The sequence below is a fragment of the Capricornis sumatraensis genome, chromosome 4 (genome assembly GCF_032405125.1).
Source record: "Capricornis sumatraensis isolate serow.1 chromosome 4, serow.2, whole genome shotgun sequence".
NCBI classification, from domain to species: Eukaryota; Metazoa; Chordata; class Mammalia; order Artiodactyla; family Bovidae; genus Capricornis; species Capricornis sumatraensis.
The window spans coordinates 146565525-146588912 of NC_091072.1; the positions used below are offsets into that span (position 1 = coordinate 146565525).

The 23388-nt window shown below is 42.8% G+C and overlaps 1 pseudogene; it reads right to left on the bottom strand.

The window, feature by feature from the left end:
• LOC138077649 (antigen WC1.1-like) overlaps positions 1-16131 on the bottom strand; it is a 53919-nt pseudogene extending 37788 nt beyond the window's left edge.
• Between the last annotated feature and the right edge of the window lie 7257 nt (positions 16132-23388).

Here is a 23388-nt window from a genome sequence, read left to right on the forward strand (position 1 = left end):
ATTAATCAAAGCATACCACTATAAGAAATCATCAAGCCATAAATACAACACAGAAGAAAGGAGGAGCAAGAAACTATAAAACAGAGAGAAAACAGTTAATAAAAAGGCAATGTAAGTCCTTATCCTTCAATATGATTATAAATGTGAATGTACTGTACTTTCAAATGAAAAAGTATAGATTATCTGAATGGATTAAAAACAAGATCCAACTACATACTGTGTATAAGAGACTCACTTTAGATTTCATGACTCAGGTAGGCTGAAAGTGAACAGGTGGAGAAAGAGATGCCATGCAAATAATAACCTAAAGAGATCAAAGTCAGACAAAAGAGACTTTAAGTAAAAAACTGTCACAAGAGACAGTTCAACTGGAAGACATAACAACTACACATATATATGCACCCAACATTATAGCATTTCAGTATACAGGACAGCATGGACAGCTCTTCAGGGAGAAGCAGAAGCAATACATTAACAATAGAAAACTTCAATATCTCACTCTCTATAATTAACAGATCATTCAAACAGAAAATCAATATGTATTCTTCTCAAGCACACATGGAATATTTTCCAGGGTAAATGCATTGTTAGCCTACAAACCAAGTCTTAACAAATTCAAGAAAATTTGAAAATTCTTTCTGTTAAAGGACATCCTAGCAGTGCCCAACACCCAATCAAAAAGTTACAAGGCTTTCTAAAAAAGAAAAATGTAACGCATAGCAAAATTTGAAAAGAGCAATCACTAAAAACAGATTCCAGAATAACAAATTATTTAATTGACTGCTAATAAAGACAGTAATGTAAATATGCTTAGCAAAAAAATAAATAAATAAAACAAAGAGAAAAAACTAGAAAATAGCCAAATGGAACTTCTAAAACTGAAAAATAAATATGTGGAATGAAAAATTGTCTGGATTAGCATAAAAAGAGGTTAGATATGGCAGAACAAAAAAAGGGGGTGGGGAAATTAAACACCTATCAATAGAGACTATCCAAACTGAGGCAGAGAGAAAAAAGAGCCAGAAAATGAACCATGGATGGGAACTCTGTGGCACTTGGGACAAGAGTAAACCATGTAAAAATACATATATCTGGAGACTCAGAATAAGGGATGAGTAGAAAACTAGTTGTAAATAATGGATGGAATTTTCCCCAAATTTAACAAAAACTATAAACGAAGGCAAAAAGCTAAACAAACTCTAAAAGATAAAAATAAGGAAAACTACCTCAGACACCTAATAATATAATTATGGAAAACCAGTGATAAACCAAAAAAAAAAAAAAAGTGGCATGAAACATTGACATGTTATGTAAAGGGGGACAAAAATAAGTATTCAGTTCAGTTCAGTTGCTCAGTCGTGTCCGACTCTTTGCGACCCCATGAATCGCAGCACACCAGGCTTCCCTGTCCATCACCATCTCCCGGAGTTCACTCGAAGTATTACTGGTTATTTATTAGAGGCAATGCTAGCCATAGGCCAATGTAAAAATGTCTTCAGTGTGGTGAAAATTTCTAAACTAGAACACAGTCACTGGTGAAAATATTTTTAAAAATTATTAAAAGTTAAAATGTTTCATATAAAAAAGGTGATAGAATTTGAGACCACCAGACCATCACTACAAACACACACAAAAGGTTCCAGTAAGGTACAAGAAAGTGATAACATGTGGAAATTTGGGTCTACCCGAAGCTATAAAGACTGCTCTAAATGATAATTCTGTGAATAAATACAAAAACTATTGCACATGTTTGAGATAATAGAATATTTAAGATAAAAATAGCAGCAACATTTTATAAGATTTATTAATTTGTTTTATTATTTAAGTGACAAACTGTCATTTTAAGGGCTTCTGTGAAAACTCAGTTGGTAAAGAATCTGCCTGCAATGCAGAAGAAGCCAGTTCAATTCCTGGGTCAGGAAGATCTGCTGGAGAGGGGATAGGCTACCCACTCCCAGTATTCTTGGGCTTCCCTGGTGGCTCAGCTGGTAAAGAATCCACCTCCTATGTGGGAGACCTGGGATCGATCCCTGGGTTGGGAAGATCCCCTGGGGAAGGAAAAGGCTACCCACTCCAAGATTCTGGCCTGGAGAATTCCATGGACTGTTTAGTTCATGGGGTCTCAAAGAGTCGGACACAACTGAATGACTTTCACTTTCAGTTTTCCCTTATCCTTTTAAGATAAAATATGAAGGATGGCAGAGTATAATGACTTAAGCTTACCTCCTCTCACAAAAGCACAAAAATCACAACTAACTTGTGAACAACCATCAACAAAAAAGAGTATAACCTATTAGAAATGATATTCTACATCCAAAGAGAAAGAAGAAGCCACGATAAGATGGTAGGAGAGATTTATTTACAATATAATCAAACCTCATACCCACCAGGTGAATGATTAACAAGCTGGAAAATAATTATATGACAGATTACCCACAGAACGTTTCTGAAACTCAGGTCAAGCTCCCCACCCTGGGGGTCTGGCGTCAGGAAGAGGAGCCCCCAGAGCACTTGGTTTTGAAGTACAGGGGGCTTGATCATAGGAACTCCACATGAACAAGGGAAGTGAAGTGAAGTGAAAGTCGCTCAGTCATGTCCAACTTTTTGTGACCACATGAACTGTAGCCTGCCAGTCTCCTCTGTCTATGGAACTCTCCAGGCCAGAATACTGGAGTGGGTAGCCTTTCCTTCCTCCAGGGGATCTTCTCAATCCAGGGATTGAGCCCAGGTCTCCTGCATTGCAGGCAGATTCTTTACTGTCTGAGCCACCAGGAAAGCCCAAGAATACTGGAGTGGGTAGCCTATTCCTTCTCCAGTGGATCTTCCCAACCCAGGAATTGAACCAGGATCTCCTGCACTGTAGGCAGATTCTTTACCAGCTGAGGTCCCAGGGAAACCCACTGGGGCCCAGGGGAAAAACCATGACTTCACAGAAGCCAAGGCCAGACCTACCTGCTTGTCTTATAGAGTCTTCTGGGGAGGTGAGGGCAGCTGGGGCTCACTGCAGGGACAAGGACATTGGTGGCACAAGTACCAAGGAGTACTCATTGGCATGAGCTCCCCTGGAGGCTGCCATTTTGACACCAAGACCTGGCCCCACCCAACAGCCTGCAGGCTTCAGTGATGAGATGCCTCAGATCAAACAACCCACAGGGCAGGAACACAGCCTTGCCCATTAGCAGACAGGCAGTCTAAAGTCTTCCTGAGCCCACAACTGCCTCTATACACATCTTTTGGCATGGCTCTGCACACCAGAAGATCAAGATCTGGCTCCTCCCACTAGTCAGCAGGGACCAAAACCTCCACCAGGAAGCCTGCACAAGCCTCCAGATGAGTCTCACCCATCAGGGGGCAGACACCAAAAGGAAGAATGACAGTTCCACAAGCCTGTGGAAGAGAGACTATAAACACAGAAAGTTAGATAAAATGAGACAGCAGAGGAATATATTTTAGAAAAAGGAACAAGATAAAATCCCAGGAGAACAACTAAGTGAAATGGATGTAGGCAATCTGCCTGAAAAAAAAATGCAGAGTAATGATAATAAAGGTGATTCAAGATTTTGGAAAAAGAATGGAGGCGTGGAATGAAATGATACAAGAAATGTTTAACAGAGAGCTAGAAGATATACAGAACAGAGTTGAAGAATAATACAGTAAAAGAAATGAAAAGTATACTAGAAGGAATCAACAGCAGAATAAATGAGGCAGAGAAATAGATAAGTGAGCTAGAAGACAGAATGGTGAAAAGTCACTGCTGTGGGACAGAAAAAATAATGAAAAGATGTGAGGACAGTGTAAGAAACTTCTGGGACAACATTAAATGCACAAACATTCGCATTGTAGGAGTCCCAGAAGGAGAAGAGAGCTGAGAAATATTTGAAAAGATAATAGCTGAAAACTTCCCTAACATGGGAAGGGAAATAGTTACTGAAGTCCAGGAAGCACAGAATCCTAAACGGGATAAACCCAAGAAGAAACATGTCAAGACTCACATTAATCAAACTGACAAAAGCTAAAGACAAAGAGAAACTATTAAAAGCAACAAATAACTTAAAAGGGATTATCATAAGTTTTTCATCTGATTTTTCAGCAGAAACTTTGCAGGCCAGAAGGGAGTGGCATGATATATTTAAACTGATAAAAGAGGGAAACCTACAATCAGGATACTCTACCCAGCAAGGCTCTTATTCAGATTCTACGGAGAAATCAAAAGCTTTACAGACAAGAAAAAGCTAAAAGCATTCAGCACCACTGTACCAGCTTCCAAGAGCTAAAGGAACTTTTCTGGGCAGAAAATTAAAAGGCCAGAGAAGAAAAAAGTAAAGTATGAATGAGAAAGCTTACCAGTAAAAGCAAACTTACAATAAAGTTAGAAAAGCATTCTTTTTTTTTTTCACACACAAATATGATACTGAAACTAGCAATCATGAGGAGAATAAAAATGCAAGATATTGGAAATCCATTAGAAATTTAAACCCAGCAGCTTGCAATAGACTGCATATCAAAACCTCATGGTAACCACAAATCAAAAATCTACAGTATATATTCACACAATAAAGAAAAAGGAATTCAAACATAGCATTAAAGATAGCCATCAAATCATGAGAAGAGAACCAAAGAGGAAGGGAAGAAAAAAAGACCTACCAAAAAAATATAAAGCAATTAACAGAGTGTGAGTAAGAACATACATTTCCATAATTACCTTAAATGTAAACTGATTCAGTGCTCTAAACCAAAGACAGAGACTGGCTGGATGAAAATGAAGACAAGACATATATATATATATATATGTCCATGGGTCCTCACACTCCATTTGGGGGGCACCACTGCTTGGATCAGGGTGTTCTACAGGCATCTCCCCCAAGTACCCACCTACTGATACTCTGTCTCTGTAGGATCTGTGAGTATAATAAACCCACACCTCTCCTTACCTGCACCTCTCCTGTATCCCCTCTTAGAGCTGCACTTGTCTGACCATCCCATGAAAAAAATACAAAAAACTATGATGGTACTAAGACTATATTAAATAATTAATGTAGGTTCAACCAGGCAGTTGCACATGTATGAAACATTTGATCTCACCTCACTGCCTCCTGTGACACATCACACAGACCGGAAGGGCACAGTGCACACTGGATCTGAAGCCTTTACTGTCCATTGCCAAGAAAGCCCTTCGGCTCCCTTGAACACCTAATGTTCTAGGAATAACCGTGTGACTGAAATCTTCACTCAAGTATGTACTAAAGTCTGTGATCCATATTCTTATAGTTAGGCTGGGAATGAGACTGAGGCTTCTCCTGCTAGAGATCCCCTCCCAGGCCAGACAAGCCTTACCTGAGCAGACTACTCCAGCATCCTGGTCATGCGAAAGGCCCTCAGGACGATAGTCTTTAACAGCAGTATAAGTACACTCCGTGATAGCTGACTCTGTCCCTCTGCAGTAAATAGCATAAAACCAAATGGGGCCAACTGCTGATCCAAAGTGAACCCTTTGGAGAGCATCAACAGCAGCTCCACAACCCAGCTGTCTACACACCACAGCGGCCTCTTCTAAGCCCCACTTGTAACTATTCACTGTGCCCCATTCTCCTTGATGCTTCACTTCCACTCTCCCCTCACAGCGGCGACCTCCATCCTTCAGCCTCAGCTCCAGATCTGCAAGAGAGACACAGACACAGATGCAGGACAGATTTTAGTACACCATGCAGTAGTGTACTGGCAAGTAATAAAAAATGAGCACTCTGATCTCTGAAAAAAATTCCCTGTGTACAGCATTTGTTGACTTCTGTGGTATATATATTCCCCCCATGGCCAACTCTAGGGTCCCAATGTGCCATTACTGAACCCAGAGTTGGAAGGGAGGCACCAGGTGTTTCTCATGAGCCTGTAGAACCAGCTCCAGGGACACCACCGAGGACAGGCCTCCAGAGACTCTGGATGCTGCCCTCCCTGTAGATGTGCCCAAGGCTACTAGGGCCCAGCTTCCCTGTCTCAGTTACAGCTCATGGCCAAGGATCCAGAGAGGAATCTTTCCACTCCTTCCCTGTCCATAGGGAGCGTCTCATCCAGCTCAGGAACAGAGGGCTGGGGTAACAGGCTCTAAAGTGTTCCAGTGCTTTCTGTTGCCTGGTATCCACATCCTTGTGTAATCCCGACACTCAAATGTACTTAGTAACATGCATGTAACAAATGGAATCTGGCAAAAGTGATGAGATGTCACTTATGAGATTAGATTTCAGTTCAACAATACACCAAAGTCTCAATGCTGCTAACAACCAGGTAAGTACATGGGCGATATTCTCCCCTGGTTGAACCTTCAGATAATTGCATCCTTGTGAGACATCATGAATCCGAGGATCCAGGTAAGCCATGTCAATTCTTGACCCACAAGGGGCGTTCCTAATATGGTGGAGGAATAGGACTGGGAGACCACTTTTTCCCCCACAAATTCGTCAAAAGAACATTTAAATGCTGAGTAAATTCCACAAAACAACTTCTGAATGCCGACAGAGGACATCAGGCACCCAGAAAAGCAGCCCATTGTCTTCGAAAGGAGGTAGGAAAAAGTATAAAAGACGAAACAAAAGAGGGAGGGACGGAGCTCCGTCCCAGGAAGGGAGTCTTAAAAAGAGAGAAGTTTCCAAACACCGGGAAACACTCTCACTGCCGAGTCTGTGGTGAGCCTTGGAAGCACAGAGGGTGACGTAACAGGGAGGAAAAATAAATAAATAATTAAACCCCACAGATTACGAGCCCAACGGTAACTCCCCCAGTGGAGAAGCAGGGCAGACGCCTGCACCCACCACTAGCAAGCAGGGGCTGGGCAGGGAGGCGCTGGCTGCATCACTTAGAGTAAGGATCGGGCCTGAATGCCCCTAGGGCAATCTGAGCGAACTAACTTGGGCTAGCGAACCAGACTGTGGGATAGCTACCAGCGCGAAAAGCCTAAAGACACCACCAGGCCCATGCACAGAACAAAGGCCTGAACAGAACTAGCCGGCTGCAGACCATCCCCCTTCGGTGACAGACAGCCAGAGCCGGAAGGGGACAATCGCAGCCCCAGAGAGACATTATCTACCAAACTGCAAGCAGGCTTCTTCACTAACTAAGACTTCTAGGGGTTCTGGACAATCAACATCCGCCTGAGAAGGTGCACCGGTTGTACACCCAGAAAACCAAGCGGCAGGGACGGGGGAGGCAATAAGTCACAGCAACTGCGCTCACCAAACACCTCATCACCTAAGCTGCTCGAACCTGGGTAGGGCACAAAACGCAGGCCCAACCGAGTCTGCACCTCTGAGGACTACCTGAGTGCCTGAACCTGAGAGGCTTAGACCTGGGAGGTGCATGCAGCCCAGGGCCAGCCTCGGACTGTTCCTGGTGGAGCAACCTAGAGCCTGAATAGTGTGGGCAGGGAGGGTACAAGCGCCATGAGCAGGGGCAGGCCCAGTGTGGCTGAGGCACTGCGAGCACACACCAGTGTTATTTGTTTGCAGCGTCCCTCCCTCCCCACAGTGCAACTGAACAAGTGAGCCTAAAAAACGTGTCCACCACCGCCCCCTTGTGTCAGGGCAGAAATCAGACACTGAAGAGATCAGCAAACAAGAGAAGCTAAAACAGAGGGAATTGCCTTGGAAGTGACAGGTGCAATAGACTAAAACCCTGTTGTAGTACCGACTACATAGGAAGGGACCTATAGAGCTTGAGAAATATAAGCCAGACCAAGGAACTATCCAAAAATGAACTGACCCCACAATACCCACAACAACACCAGAGAAAAATCCTAGATATATTTTTACTATTTTTATGGTCATTCTTTTTTTTTTAATTAAAAAAAATTTTAAGTCCTCTATTACTCCTTTAATTTTCACTTTTATAACCTACTATTACTTTGAAAAGCAAAAAGAAGACCTTATTTTTTAAAAGCAAACTTCATATGTATATATATATATTTTATAATTTTTGTGACTTTTTTTCTGTTTCTTTTTTTTTCTTTTCTTTAATATTGTATTTTTGAAATTCCAAACTCTACTCTAGATTTTTAATCTTTGCTTTTTGGTATTTGTTATCGATTTTGTACTTTTAAGAATCCAATCTTCAGTTTCCATTTTTACTTGGGAGGGAGATTACTGGCTTGACTGCTCTCTCCCCCTTTGGACTCTCCTTTTTCTCCACCAGGTCGCCTGTGTCTCCTCCCTACCCCCTCTCTTCTCTACCCAATTCTGTGAATTTCTATGTGTTCCAGACAGTGGAAAACACTTAGGGAACTGATTACCGGCTAGATCTGTCTCTCTCCTTTTGATTCCCCCCTTTTATCCTCCTGGCCAGCTCTGTCTCCTTCCTCCCTCTTCTCTTCTCTGTATAACTCCGTGAACATCTCTGAGCAGTCCAGTTGTGGAGTGCACATAAGGAAGTGACTACTGGCTAGCTTGCTCTCTCCTCTATTGATTCCACCTCATCTCATTTGGGTCACCTCTAACTCCCTCCTCCCTCTTCTCCATGAAACTCTGTGAACCTCTCTGGGTGTCCCTCACTGTGGAGAACCTTTTCATCTTTAACCTACATGTTTTATCAGTGGTGCTGTATAGAAGGAGAAGTCTTGAGACTACTGTAAAGATAAGACTGAAAACCAGAAGCAGGAGGCTTAAGTCCAAACCCTGAGAACACCAGAGAACCCCTGACTCCAGGGAACATTAATCAATAGGAGCTCATCAAATGCATCCATACCTACACTGAAACCAAGCACCACTGAAGGGCCAACAAGTTCCAGAGCAAGACATATCATGCTAATTCTCCAGCAACACAGGAATACAACCCTGAGCTTCAATATACAGGCTGCCCAAAGTTACTCCAAAACCACTGACATCTCATAACTCATTACTGGACACTTCCTTGAACTCCAGAGAGAAGAAATTCAGCTCCACCCATCAGAACACTGACACAAGCTTCCCTAACCAAGAAACCTTGACAAGCCACCTGTACAACCCCACCCACAGTGAGGAAACTCCACAATAAAGAGAACTCCACAAACTGCCAGAATACAGAAAGGACACCCCAAACTCAGCAATATAAACAAGATGAAGAGACAGAGGACTGCCCAGCAGGTAAAGGAACAGGATAAATGCCCACCAAACCAAACAAAACAGGAAGAGACAGGGAATCTACCTGATAAAGAATTCCAAATGATGACAGTGAAAATGATCCAAAATCTTGAAATCAAAATGGAATCACAGATAAATAGCTTGGAGACAAGGATTGAGAAGATGCAAGAAAGGTTTGACAAGGACCTAGAAGAAAAAAAAGAGTCAATATATAATGAATAATGCAGTAAAAGAGACCAAAAACACTCTGGAGGCAACAAATAGTAGAATAACAGAGGCAGAAGATAGGATTAGTGAATTAGAAGATAGAATGGTAGAAATAAATGAATCAGAGAGGAAAAAGAAAAACGAATTAAAAGAAATGAGGACAATCTCAGAGACCTCCAGGACAGTGTTAAACACCTCAACATTCGAATCATAGGATTCCCAGAAGGAGAAGACAAAAAGAGAGACCATGAGAAAATACTTGAGGAGATAATAGTTGAAAACTTCCCTAAAATGGGGAAGGAAATAATCACCCAAGTCCAAGAAACCCAGAGAGTCCCAAACAGGATAAACCCAAGGCGAAACACCCCAAGACACATATTAATCCAATTAACAAAGATCAAACACAAAGAACAAATATTAAAAGCAGCAAGGGAAAAACAACAAATAACACAAGGGGATTCCCATAAGGATAACAGCTGATCTTTCAACAGAAACTCTTCAGGCCAGGAGGGAATGGCAAGACATGCTTAAAGTGATGAAAGAAAATAATCTACAGCCCAGATTACTGTACAAAGCAAGGATCTCATTCAAATACGAAGGAGAAATCAAAAGCTTTACAGACAAGCAAAAGCTGAGAGAATGCAGCACCACCAAACCAGCTCTCCAACAAATGCTAAAGGATCTTCTCTAGACAAGAAACACAAAAAGGGTGTATAAACCCGAACCCAAACCAATAAAGTAAATGGCAATGGGATCATACTTATCAATAATTACCTTAAACGTAAATGGGTTGAATGCACCAACCAAAAGACAAAAACTGATTGAATGGATACAAAAACAAGACCCCTATATATGTTGTCTTCAAGAGACCCATCTCAAAGCAGGGGGACACATACAGACTGAAAGTGAAGGGCTGGAAAAAGATTTTCCATGCAAATAGAGACCAAAAGAAAGCAGGAGTAGCAATACTCAGAGCAGATAAAATAGACTTTAAAACAAAGGCTGTGAAAAGAGACAAAGAAGGCCACTACATAATGATCAAAGGATCAATCCAACAAGAAGATATAACAATAATAAATATATATGCATCCAACATAGGAGACCACAATATGTAAGACAAATGCTAACAAATATGAAAGGGGAAATTAACAATAACACAATAACAGTGAGAGAATTTAATACCCCACTCACACCTATGGATAGAAAATTAACAAGGAAACACAAACTTTAAACAATACAACAGACCAGTTAGACCTATCTATAGGACATTTCACCCCAAAACAATGAATTTCACCTTTTTCTCAAGCGTACACGGAATCTTCTCCAGGATAGATCACATCCCAGGCCATAAATCTAGCCTTGGTAAATTCAAAAAAATTGAAATCATTCCAAGCATCTTTTCTGACCACAATGCAGTAAGATTAGATCTCAATTACAGGAGAAAAATTATTAAAATTCTTGACCCAGAGAAAGTGTGAGATACCTGGTGTTTGCTGACTTAAGTTGCCAAGTTAAGCACTAATTGGTTGCACAACAACACATAGCTGATGCAGGGCTTCCCTCCAGAGTCAGAAGACAGCGGCTGAACAAGCTGGAGGTGTATACGTGAGCCTTCACTGCTTCATGCAGACGAGACTTCTTCCTGTGTGACCAGGTCTGCTGCCTGGTCCCACCTGGAACTGACACCCAAACCACCTCTCTCTATCACATCAGGTCTCACCCAGTGTCCCAGGCTCCTGCCTGCCTGTCAGGAACTGAGAAGTGAGTTCCCTGAGACCTTGATCAGCTGCACTAGCTTTAAATTCAGGTCAGGAAATGAGAATCTTTTTATAATCTAACAAGACGTCGTCCTTGGGGCACCCTTAACGCTGCTCAGGTCTCTGCCCCGCCCCCTGTGCTCTCACTCTGGAAACCAAAGTGGTGCATCTCAGAGAGAACACCTGGGGGGATGCTGCACTGGAGAAGACCCTGGTGGACAGTCAGACCAGGCAGGCAGCCACCCAAAAGCTAGAGAGGCTGGTTAAAAACAGAAATTACTTATCTTATCCCAGTTGTGGAGGCTGGTAAGTCCGAGACCAACGTGCTGGCAAGGCCGTGTTCATTCTGAGCCCTCTGCTCTCGGCTTGTAGCCATGGCTCCCTCACTGTGTGCGCCCCTGGCCTTTCCTCGGGACAGATGGACAGGGAGAGGGGGAGGGGAATCTGTCTCATCCTCTTTTTATAAAGTCTCCTATTGGATTAGGGCCACATCCTTATGACCATATTTATCCTTGGTGTTAGTGGTTTAGTCGCTAAATTGTGTCCAACTCTCGAGACGTCATAGACTGTAGTCTGCCAGGATCCCCCATCCTTGGGATTTCCCAAGCAAGAATACTAGAGTAGGTTGCCATTTCCTTCTCCAGGGGATCTTCCTGACCCAGGGATCAAACTTGCCTCTCCTGCATTGGCAAGAGGATTCTTTACCACTGAGCCACCAGGGAAGCCTATTTAACCTCAATTACTTCCTAAAGACCCTGTCTCCAGTGCAGTCACACTAGGGGCTAGGATTCAACATATTAATTATGGAGGGACACAGTTTAGTCCACAGACCCAGGGAGGTCCATTCTAGGAAGGAAATATAGATCCCTGGGGGGAGGTAAAGGAAACAGTAGAAGTAGGGAGACATCCTATTACTCAGATTTTTTAGAATTCTGACACTGATGTAAGAGTAAAGGATTTGAAGAGGATCCTGAAAGCACACAGAAGCTATTTTTATTAATACTAAATGATTAAAATTTTATTAATGATAAAATTATCTATGGAGAGGCAGGTCTATTTTAAGTACTATAAATACAGAAAATAATAAGACAATGTCTTTGCCTACATGGAGCTTTTCTCTAGTTTATGACACAAACACATAGGTGATTTCATTACTGTGAAGAGTTCTAGGAGATTTTCTCGGTAATGTGGGCTTGCTTATTGAGGCTATCTCTTCTGCTGAAAAAGTAGAATTAATTTACTAAAAATTATCTAAAAGCATTAAAGACCTGATAAAATAGGAGGAGGAAATAGGCCCAAATCTGAAGGGAGCTTGTAAATTCATTGAGTTTCAAACAGATAGAAAACATTAAAAAAAAAAAAAAAAAAACCTAACCAGAAATTCTGGAGCTGAATAATACAACGAGTGAACTGAAGAATTCAATACAGAGCATCAAAAACAGATTTGACTATCAGATAGAGAAGGAGAAATATCATATGATATCCCTTATATATGAATCCAAAAACAAAAATTTTAATGGACTTATTTACAAAACAGAAAGAAACTCACAGATTAGAGAAATTAACTTATGGTTGCCAAGGGAAAAGAATGAAGGGAAGCAATATGCAAGGAATTTGGGACCGACTCCTACTCACTGCTATATTTAAAATGGATAATCAACAAGGGCCTACTGAACAGCACAGGGAACTCTACTGAATGATATATGGCAGCCTGGATGGGAGGGGAGTGTGTGGGAGCATGGATACACACATATATATGTATGGCTGAGTTTCTTTGCTGTTCACCTGAAGCTATCACAACATTGTTAACTGGCTATATGCCAATATGAAACAGAAAGTTAAAAAATGCAGACTTGACCAAGCAGAAGACTCAATGAGCTAAAAAAAAGATCGTTGAAATTATCCAATCAGAGGAGAAAAATAATGCAAAAGAAAAAATAAAACCTAGAGGAATTATGGATGCCATTAGGAGAAACAAGGTACCCAAGATGCCTGCTCAGTTGTGTCTGACTCTTTGCAACCACATGGACTGTAGCCGCCCAGGCTCCTCTGTCCATGGGATTCTCCAGGCCAGAATATTGGAGTGGGTTGCCATGCCCTTCTCCATGTGATCGTCCTGACCCAGGGATTGAACCCATGACTTTTACATCTCCTGAATTGGCAGGTGGCTTCTTTACCACTAACACCACCTGGAAAGGCCAATGCTCAGGTTCTAATTTTACCTGTGCTACTTACTCAAATCTTATCTGTCTTATTTAGGCAAATGATTTAACTTTGCTTTGCCTCAGTTTCCTGATCTGTTTTTTAGAGATAAATGTACCTTGCCTTGTAGGACTGTTGTGCACTCAAATTCATATACGTAACAGCTAGTGGAGGTGATGGAATTCCAGCTGAGCTATTTCAAGTCCTAAAAGATGATGCTGTGAAAGTGCTGCACTCAATATGCCAGCAAATTTGGAAAACCCAGTAGTGGCCACAGGACTGGAAAAGTTCAGTTTTAATTCTAATCCCAAAGAAAGGCAATGCCAAAGAGCATTCAAACTACCAAAGAGTTGCACTCATCTCACACACTAGCAGAGTAATGCTCAAAATTATCCAAGCCAGGCTTCAACAGTACATGAATCGTGAACTTCCAGAACTTCAAGCTGGATTTAGAAAAGGTAGAGGAAACAGAGATCAAATTGCCAAAATTCACTGGATCATCAAAAGAGCAATAGAGTTCCAGAAAAACATCTGCTTCATTGACTACACCAAAGCTTTTGACTGTGTGGATCACAACAAACTGTGGGAAATTCTTAAAGAGAGAGGGACACCAGACTACCTTACCTGCTTCCTGAGAAATTTGTATGCAGGTCAGGAAACAACTGTTAGAACTGAACATGGAACAAAGGACTGGTTCCAAACTGGGAAAGAAGTATGTCAAGGCTGTTTATTGCCACCCTTATTTAACTTATATGCAGAGTACATCATGAGAAATGCCAGGCTTAATGGAGCACAAGCTGGAATCAAGATTGCCAGGAGAAGTATCAATAACTTCAGAAATGCTGATGACACCACCTTTATGGCAGAAAGTGAAGAAGAACTAAAGAGCCTCTTGATGAAAATGAAAGAGGAGAGTGAAAAAGTTGGCTTAAAGCTCAGCATTCAAAAAACTAAGAGATGGCATCTGGTCCCATCACTTCATGGCAAATAGATAGGAAAACAATGGGAACAGTGGCTGACTTTACTTTGGGGGGCTCGAAAATCACTGCAGATGGTGACTGCAGCGATGAAATTAAAAGACACTTGCTCCTTGAAAGTAAAGCTATGAACAACCTAGACAGCATATTAAAAAGCAGAGACATTACTTTGCCAACAAAGGTCCATCTAGTCAAGGCTATGGTTTTCCCAGTAATCATGTATGGATGTGAGAATTGGACCATAAAGAAAGCTGAACACTGGAGAATTGATGAATTTGGACTGTGGTGTTGGAGAAGACTCTTGAGAGTCCCTTGGATGGCAAGGAGATCAAATCAGTCCATCCTAAAGGAAATCTGTCCTGAATATTCATTGGAAGGACTGATGCTGAAGCTCCAATACTTTGGCCACCTAATGGGAAGAACTGACTCATTTGAAAAGACCCTGATACTGGGAAAGATTGAAGGCAGGAGACGAAGGGGATGCCAGAGGATGAGATGGTTGGATGGCATCACCGACTCGATGGGCATGAGTTTGAGCAAGTTCCAGGAGTTGGTGATGGACAGGGAAGCCTGGTGTGCTGCAGTCAGGGCATGCTTTGTGTCCACAAAGAGGTGGACACAACTGAGTGACTGAACTGAACTGGCATAGTAGTCACAGTCATTGTATAGAGAGCTCCAATATAAATCATGCCAAAATGACAAATATCACAGTTTAAAAAGCACAATGTCATGAGCAAGCAATGAAGGAGGAAATGAAGCAATAAATTAGTGAATATATGCTAGTTTTTGCTTATGAAACTGGGTAAGATTTTAAAGCTTGGTAAAAAGCAAATGTTGGTGAGGGTAAGTGGAAACTAATATTCTCACACAATATAGTGGAAATGAAACTCAGTGCAAACATTTCAAAAGGCACTTTATCTCTATGTACCAAAAGCCTTAAAGATATTCACAGGCCATGAAACAAAAGTTCCACCCAGAAAACATTAGAGAAATAATCATGAATGGTCCTTACATTTAAATACAGAAAGGCTCAGACCAACTTTTCTCATAATAGCAGAAATATTGAAAGCTACCAAATGCCTGAAGAAATAAAATTTATATTTTAAAGCAGGATAAGAAATATGGGAGGCTGGAGGATGGGAGAGAGGACCCAGAGAGAGGCAGGCAGGCAGGTACACAATAATCTCTGATCTGGTTACATGCAGCAGACATGACACCCAGCCCTGTGGGGACCCTGAGTGCCTCACAGACCATCACACTCAGTCCCTGCTCAGCAGTCCCATTCCTCTCACACAGGCAGACTCCACACCCTCATACATCCTCATACATCCACAGACACCCTCACATGCACCCTCACACACACACACACACACACACACACACACACACACACACACACACACAAGCACAGAGCCTACAGGAGCACAGACACAGGAAACACGGGGACCCAGGGGCAGTGCTCACACACCAGGCACGTGGAGCGTGTGGGGACAGTCCAGAGTCCCAGATGCGGTCAGTCACTGGACCTTCCACACACGGGGAGCCACTGGGACCCTAGAAACTCTCCGAGAACAAGGGAGACAGTGGAGGGGACTCAGGCTGACCCAGCTCGGTCCAGACCAAGCCTCACTGCTCTGTAAAATCTGCCGCTATGACCAGTGTAGCCCGCACAGGAGACGGACCAGTATTCACAGTCAGTGTGGTTCTTTTTTGGTCAAAAACACTGAGGCTCGGCTCCAGAACTCCAGACACCTTTCCCTTCACCAAGGCATACACTGCCTGGTGTGGACCCAGGACAGAGGGGCAGCTCTTACCTTGACCACCCACCACGGTGCCGAGGAGGAGGACACAGAGTCCCTGCAGGGAGAGGTGTCTGCCCAGAGCCATCCTGAGCCCACGTCCTCAAGGTCACAGTCCCAGCTGCAGGATCAGCCTGTGAGGAGCATCAGGGTGTCGACCGGGGTCTATATAGACCACCCCTTACACCCTCCCTCCTGAGAGCCAATAGCGACACCTCTCACCATTTCAGGCACTATCGGAGGCTGCATCTGCAAACTTTCTGCAGCTCAGACACCAATGAGCTTCTGAATCTTCAACATCTCCTTATATGAGCAACACGGTCCTTTGACCTCCTGCTTCCGTGGTCCTGAGAGCCGGGCTCCATGACTGAGGCTGGTGTAGAAAAGCTGCATGAAAAACCATGAGTAACAGTTTCTCATCTGATCACCCTGACCGATACCATAGACTGTGAGATTTGTCAGGGTCAGAGGAGGGGATCTCTTAGCCGGTGGAGAATTTCTCTGGTGGAATCAAGCATTGATCTTCCTTGGGACTGAGCTCAGGGACAAAAAAGAGAACTACAAGAAGGCTTGAAATACAAGAATATTTATCAGGCCAGCAGAAAGTGAAGACCAGGAGCAGAGGAATTCATAAGTGACCACGGTGTGAGTGACGTGGGATCCATCATGTTGAGGGGATGAGTTTGCTGGTCTTTTCCCCCCTTCTCAGAAGGATCTGGAGCCTCGATACTGGGGCACGTGCATGCATTCTCAGTTGTGTCTGACTCTTTGCAACCCCACAGACTGTAGCCCTACCAGGCTCCCCTGTCCACAGGATTTCCCAGGCAAGAATACTGGAGTGGGTTGCCATTTTCTTCTCTGGGGGATCTTTCTGACTCAGGGATTGAACCCGCGTCTCCTGTGTCTCCTGCATTGGCAGGCAGGTTCTTTACTGCTGAGCCACCTGGAAAGCCCTATAAGGGATTTTCAGACACACTAACTCCCTTCCCCTTTCTTGCATTTCAGTTTATGTGAAATATCCCTTTCAGCTAGTCACCAAATAATGCTTCATGAGAGAAAGAGATTGCTGTTATAGGAAACAAAGAGAAAGTAGGAGTCATCATTCAACTTGAGCCTGCCAAATAGGATTTGGGCATCTCTAGAATAAACCATGTAGTTTAGAAAGACTTAGGTTTCCTAAACTTCATGGTTTCCCCCTTTGCATATTGACAGTTTGGTTTGATAAGATTCATTATATTATAAGCCATTACTAAAAAAGATGCAAAATATAATTTAAGGGAACTTCCCCAGACGGAAGGATAAATAGAAAGTATTCTGCTACATGGTAGCTGCAGGCAAGGGGTCAAAGAACAGGCCTGTGAAGCAGAAAAGAGAAGGGGTTCATGCTGCCTGAAACTATCAGTGATCCCACCTCCTTCATTCTATATTTAACAGGAAAAGCGGCGACAAGAATGGAAGCCCAGGTGGATGAGGGAACAGATCAAAGCAGAAGGGGCTGAAGTTCAGTGTGGCCATTGCTGCCTTGTTCTGTTTCCACTGATCAGAAGAAGCTCCCAGATGGTGACCAGAAAGTAGTCCTGGGGTGAGTAGAGACTGAGAAAGACAGTAAGGGGATATAAGATAGTGACAAAACTCAAGGTCACTAAGATGCTACCCCCCATGCCTCATGCCCTCTCAGGCTAAAGATGCCCATGGTGCACCCCTGTGGTCCACACAAGCCCACACTGAGGCCCCCTCACCCGTCTGACTCTCATCATTTCAGCAGAGATGGGGGAAAGACACATCTGTGACACACACACTTCAGAGTCCCCACCAGAACTCAGAGATGGATGGCTCCATGAACCCCACACACGCATACACCTTAAGGTCTCAGTGAAGGCAACACTGAGGGCAACTGAGGGCCAGTCCACAGCCCTGTCACATCCCTGACCAGATGGACGCCTCGTCCTGGTCAGCAGACATAGCTTCTCTGTCCTGTCATGCCCGTCCTTCCTATTTGAGACTCAGGTAAATGAAAAGGGAGAAAAGTTAATTGAACACATTCTTTTCTCTCTCTCTATTTAAATGTGCTAATGTTTTATTTTACAACAGTTTCTTACTTGTTCTGTGTTCCTCTCACTTCCAAGCCCCCATCTGTACATGAACTCCATCTCCTTCTGTATGCTTGACACAGTGGTGATAATCACTGATTATAAATGTCAGAACCAGAATATAAACTCAGGCGCTGGAGTAGGACCAGGATCTGCTCAGTCACTTAAGAGTCGATGGTCTACTCCCCCTGGGACCCAGAGTCATCATTCCTTACCCAGTTATGGACTCCACAGCATCACCAGAATCCATGAGGCAGACACTTAGAGCACAGGACATGCTTCCTGGGGTCCACTCATCCCTCCCACAGGATGACACAGGGAGGTACATACGGTCCTACCTTGGAATTGCGATCTCACAGATAAGACACTGTTAGGGGCTCCAGACTCTATTATAGGGAGGGGTGGGCTGGAAAGGAGGGGCTAACTCAAGGCTAGTATAGGGTCCCCAGCACCCACTATCCCAGAGCTGGGAGTGCAGAGTCAACATGAACCAACTCACCCTCTGATGAAGGTATGTCTTCTCTGACACATAAGAAAATCTGTGTCCAATCTCATCCAAGATTTGAAGGAGGAAAGCTTTAGGGAGGACACCAACCAACTTTGTCCACAATAAACTTGACAGAGTGCAGTGCAGGGGTCAGGAGAACAGACTTAGGAGCCAGTCTGCCCTGTCATGACTCAGAGCTCAGCCACGCACCACATGTGTGACCTTGTACAGGGTCCTGACACTCTCAGTGTACTGGCTTAGTCTGTAAGAGGAGAGTTATGTTTGTGTCTAGGTGACAGAGTTTTGGTTAGAATTAAATGAGCTGGCATTAGTAAGAGATATAACCTTTAGTTATTAGTGGTACATAGTAGTGATAGAGAAGCAATATTAGGGCCCCTCTCTCCATCCCATCCCAGGACTCACAGAACTCTAGAACAGGAATTAAATTCTGTTATCTGGAGCCTTGACTGGAGCTGTCAGAACTCTCCCAGAGTTTTGACGTGCTATGATGGCGACTGGTGCCAGAGTTGTGAGTCTCCCACACATCATTCCTTCTCTCTGTCCCTCATTCTACTGCTCATGAACTTTGACCCTACCAACTGTGAACCTCATGAATTAAGTCGTTTACTTGCTAATTTCACTTTATAAATGGACTTGGTAAAAGTTTTGTGTCTAATTCACCTCCTTATCCCCAAAGCCTGCTAATAAAAAATCCTAAATGATGTCTCTTGTATATCTGAATGAATGAGTGTCAGCCAGGTATTTTACACAAATCATTTCAATCAAAAGAAATCTTTTGAGAAATAATTTAACTTGTTGTGAGGACTTAAGAGCACAATGCAAGTTGCGTCAATTTTTGTAATGATATTTCAATATGATTAAATGGTATAAGCTACGTTTGGTTCACTTCAACACTTTGCTGCAATGAATGCAGTAAATTGCAATACCAGAAACAAGGCTAGCCCCACTCCAAGAGCAGTGCTGAGAGAGCCAGTTCTAAACACGTATAAAAAAGCTGCAAGTGTCTTTGTATATCTGAAGATAAAGAAGATAAACCACAGCACCCTGACAGGTGAAGGCCATGAAGCCTCCTGTTCTTGTCTTAATCAGATATATAGCCAACTGGTCAGGATGTTTATGTATGTATCATTTAGCACATTTTCAATTCAAACCACACATAACTGTAACAGGAAGAATTTTTTTTTCTAAAAATTTTATTTTAACAGCTTCCATATTGAATTAGAAGTGCAGAAGCAAAGAGCAGGAAGAATCCTTTTCTTTAACTTAGACTGTTTACCTGGTCTTATGGTAAAGCAGTACTATCTGTAGCATTATTATTCCCAAATCACCACGAGAAAATAGAGGTTTCAGAGGTTCAGTAATCTCTTTGCCAGGAAAGTTAATAATTAAACCTGCTTGCTTGAGGAGTATTTCCTCAGGACTAATCAGACAGAGTGACTAAAACACAAAATATATTAAAATTAAAATAGTGGTACACAGTTTAAAAGGAAATAATTCATTGAGTTGTTACACCAAAGCATTGGAGATCTGCGTCACCATCCATGTTCCTTGCATGGATGGATGGACCAGGGTTCGTAAAGCCTCCTTTACCAAAGACCGCTTCATCACAAGGGCATAAAAGAGGGAGCAAAGTCATGAGCTGGTGATGTCCAGCCCATCATCTCTGTTCAGCCCTTTACGGTATATAACCAGCAATATCAAACAAAAAGTATGGCTCTGGATTGGCCTTATTCATTCCTCCATAGTGCAGCATCAGATACCCAGAGACCAGAAACAATCAAAGCTACTAATTCAAAGACAATCAGATTCTAAGTGGAGAGCAAGCAAACCAAGGACCCTTCCCCGCTGCTGTTGGAAACAAAGAAGCCCTCCCACCCCAGACACCATCTGTGGGAGGAGAGAAAAGAAGATACCTCTTTAAATAGAGGAAAACCAGTCTCAGCATGGAGCTTGAACTAGAAATGACAAGACAATTATTACAGTGAACCCAAGCTAAGTTGAGGGATAAATTTTAAATGGAAGAGTCTGTGTTAATGTTATGGAACTTTCAATCCACACAAACACACCTTGCTAGTGCACAAGATGAAATCAGTTATAATAATAGAGAATATTACATTTATGTATATTTGAATTCTAGAGGACACATTTTTAAGCCTACTACAAAAAAGAAAATTGATAAATCTTCTCTTGTTTTTAAATGCATAGAGTTTTCACCTCTGAGAATTCTTTCTAATTCCTCCAGCTCAAACTTACCGCTACATCTATTTAATCTATATAAACTTTCCTGTATATACTATATGGTGTCCAAAGTGCAGGCTTCTGGAGAGCAAGTATTGTGTCTTATTCTTCAGTGCCTCCTTAAGGTCAAGTAAAGGCACATAGAAAGAGCTTAACAAATATTGGCTAACTAAAGAAGTGAATTCATGGGCAAATGCTGAAAATCACCCTGCAGTTAGTGATACTGAGAGGAGAAGGGAGGTGGGGGCAGGGGAGATACAAATCTGACTAATCCCACTTGGCACAGACTGAGGTGGAGTAAGGAGTCAGAGACACACAAGCCAAAGGATAAAAATAGGAAATGCCTTCAAGTCCCACTCAGGGAGGGTAGGATCACATTCAATCTCTGCACAAAGCTGTACCTCAGAAGCTTCTCCAAGGTGAGAAAAAACTGACAGCACTGCTCTCAGGAGTTCCACTGAAGGATGTCGATAGACAGTGATGCTCATCAAACAGCTGTATTTCCAGTCCTCAGTGACTCATTCTAGGCAATGAAACGTGGGTGGTGTCACCTCTGTCACCTCTGAGTAGAGGCATGAAAAGCCCAGGTGTGATTCTCTAGTCTCTTTCTTTTCTGCCCTAGAAGCTGTATGTTCCAGAGGGTGCACATGGAAGAGTCTCACTGACCACTAACAACTGTAGGTTGTGATGAGTGTGTGTGTGTCTGTATATGAGTGTGTGTGTGTCTGTATATGAGTGTGTGTGTATGTGTGCATTTGTGTGTGTGTGTGTGTGTGTATGTGTGAGATTTGGGGGTCACTTTTTCCAGCAGCAGAGTAGAGTCTCTTCTGATGGATACAAAGGAGAAAGAAGACTTGAAAAGAAGACAGAATCTGTCACATGAAGCAGGTACTTTCCTGGATCTCCTCTCCTTCTGTGTCTTCATCCCAAGCTGCTCCCTCTGATCGCACCTTGCTTCCTCTGTTGGGCTTGGTTGTTTCTCAGTCCTGTTTAAGAGCACCTCCCCTGGTGCATCTCCTGCTCCCTTTATATCACTCTGTGCTGACAGTCAGGCTCAGGTTCCCAAATTTGTCTCAGCATTTTGACCCTCATCCTTAAACAGCTCTCATTTCCTCTGAGTTGGTCAGTCCATCATCTCTGATCTTATTTTCACCTTCCACCAATCCTGTACTAATGAGAGGGTAGCATGTGCTTTCTAAGTCCCCTGTTTCTCCTTGATTTCCTGAAGAAATCTGATTGTGCATTTACTGCTCCATGTATGTAATTAACTTCTTCCCCTTTCAGTTCAGTTTAGTCGATCAGTAGTATCCGACTTTTTGTGACCCCGTGGACTGCAGCACGCCAGGTATCCCTGTATCACCAACTCCTGGAGCTTGCTGAACTCATGGCCATTGACTCAGTGATGCAATCCAAACAGCTCATCCTCTGTCATCCCCTTCTCCTCCTGCCTTCAATCTTTCCCAGCATCAGGGTCTTTTCCAATGAGCCAGTTCTTTGCATCAGGTGGCCAAGGTATTGGAGTTTCAGCTTCAGCATCAGTCCTTCCAAAGAATATTCAGGACTGATTTCCTTCAGGATTGACTGGTTGGATCTGCTTTCAGTCCAAGTGACTCTCAAGATTCTTCTCCAACACCACAGTTGAAAAGCATCAATTTTTCAGTGCTAAACTTTCTTTATGGTCCTGCTCTCACATCCATATATGACTACTGGAAAAAACATAGCTTTGACTAGATGAACCTTTGTTGGCAAAGTAATGTCTCTGCTTTTTAATATGCTGTCTAAGTTGGTCATAACTTTTCTTCCAAGAAGCAAGCTTCTTTTAATTTCATGGCTGAAGTCACCATCTACAGTGATTTTGGAGCCCAAAAAAATAAAGCCTCTCACTGTTTCCATAGTTTCTCCATCTATTTGCCATGTAGTCATGTGACCAGATGTGGTGATCTTCATTTTTTGAATGTTGAGTTTAAAGCCTGCTTTTTCACTCTCCTCTTTCACTTTCATCAAGAGGCTCTTTAGTTCCTCTTCACTTTCTGCCACAAGGGTGGTGGCAGAGGTTATTGATATCTAAGGTTATTGATATTTCTCCCAGCAATCTTGATTCCAGCTTGTGGTTCATCCAACCCAGCATTTCACATGACGTATTCTGCATATAAATTAAATAAGCAGGATGACAATAAACAGCCTTGACGTACTCCTTTCCCAATTTGGAACCAGTCCTTTGTTCCATGTGTGGTTTTAACTGTTGCTTCTTGACCTGCATACAGATTTCTCAGGAGGCAGGTAAGGTGGTCTGGTATTCCCATCTTTGAAGAATTTTCCACAGAAAGAATTCTTCACATTTGAGTAAGAAATAATTTTGCTAATTTTCTTTTCCTCAACTCAAGAACATGGCACATTCAAAACCTATATCCTTGTGAGCACAGCCCTAGGGCCTGCCTTGGAACATGGGAGGAGTTGGTGCAAGGAGAGTCTGTGAAGGTGAGGCTTCATTACCTTCATGATTAATTCA